Here is a 1613-nt window from a genome sequence, read left to right as displayed (position 1 = left end):
TGTCTATATATATATATATATATATATATATATATATATATATATATGTGTGTGTGTGTGTGTGTGTGTGTGTGCGTGTGTGTGTGTGTGTGTGTGTGTGTGGGTGGGTGTATATGTATGTATACAGCGGACATAGACATAGACATATACATAAAAGCACCAAAAGACACACATTCACAGGCGCAAACCGATGCGAACGCAAATTTATATATTCTGTGAAGATTCCTGTCATAATATCTTTTGACAATCATCACTTGTCGTCTTTCCCTGATGTACTCCAGTGATTAGCCTTGGTTATAACCAATATAGTGTGGTGTATAGACGTTGTTCAACATAAGTGGTTCGTCAGGCGTTTCCGGCACGCCGAAACAGCACTTCTTATGACATATACAAACATACATAGATACATACATACATACATACATACACACACACTCACACACATATATATGAATGTACGTATGTATGTGCATATGTATGTATGTATGTATGTACGTATATGTATATGAACGTATGTATGTATATATATTTATATTTCGTTTTACATATATGGGACACTATATAATTTTCGTCTGATTGAAATCAGTAACAACAACAAAGACAATAACAATAATAACAATAATAATATTATTAATGATATATAACAACATAATAAAAATAAAGATATAAAATAGAACCAACAACAACAACAACAACAGCAACATTAGTTGCTATGGTTTCCGTGTTGGGCATAATGCCCAGGAACTTTGAGTGAAGCGTTTAGTTGATATCATAAATTGTTATTCTTTATTTTCTCCAACTTATTTTGGTGACCCAGAAAGGATGGAGTGCATAGCTCTACCCGGTGCGATTTGAGCTAAGAATATAATGGTCGGAAACAATTGCCGCCAGATATTTTTGCCACAGGCCAAATGATTGTTACTAGTCTTCCCATTCGTTATTATTTAGATTGTAATAAAACCACAAGGCCAGCAATTTTGAGCGTGGAGGAGAATAAATCATTTATATTGGTTTCAAATTTTGGCACAAGGCTAGCAATTCTGTTGGAGATGTAAGTCGATTACATCGATCCTAGTTCTCAATTGGTACTTATTTTATCGATCTTGAAAGGACAAAAGGTAAAGTCAACCTCAACAGAATCTGAACTCAGAATAGAGGGACGGATGAAATGCCGCTAAGCACTATACTCGGAGTGTTACCAATTCTTCCAGCTCGCTGCCCATAGTCAGTCAATTAGATTGACACTAGTACTTATCGATTTCGGTCGGATGTAAGGCAAAAATCGACATTGACACTGTACGTATTCAGAACGAGAAGGATCTTAACCAAAACCTCCCAGCTATTTCCATCGAGTATCTATTCAGTTCCTCTCTCAGCCAAGTAGCTCTACTTGTAGTAGTAGTAGTAGGAGTAGATGAATACATGTAGCTGACCCATGGATATAGTTCATTGAATTCCGTATCAGATTAGGTTTTCTATCTGTTTGTGTGTGTGTATGAAGGCATATATTACGCTTTTGCGGCTGGGCGAAGCAACATGAAATGAATGGGTTTGCTAAAGAACGTCACTCCAATAACACATTTATATATATACACATTTATATATATATATAT

The sequence above is a fragment of the Octopus bimaculoides genome, chromosome 15 (genome assembly GCF_001194135.2).
Source record: "Octopus bimaculoides isolate UCB-OBI-ISO-001 chromosome 15, ASM119413v2, whole genome shotgun sequence".
In the NCBI taxonomy this organism is placed as follows: domain Eukaryota; kingdom Metazoa; phylum Mollusca; class Cephalopoda; order Octopoda; family Octopodidae; genus Octopus; species Octopus bimaculoides.
This window is presented reverse-complemented; position numbering follows the sequence as displayed.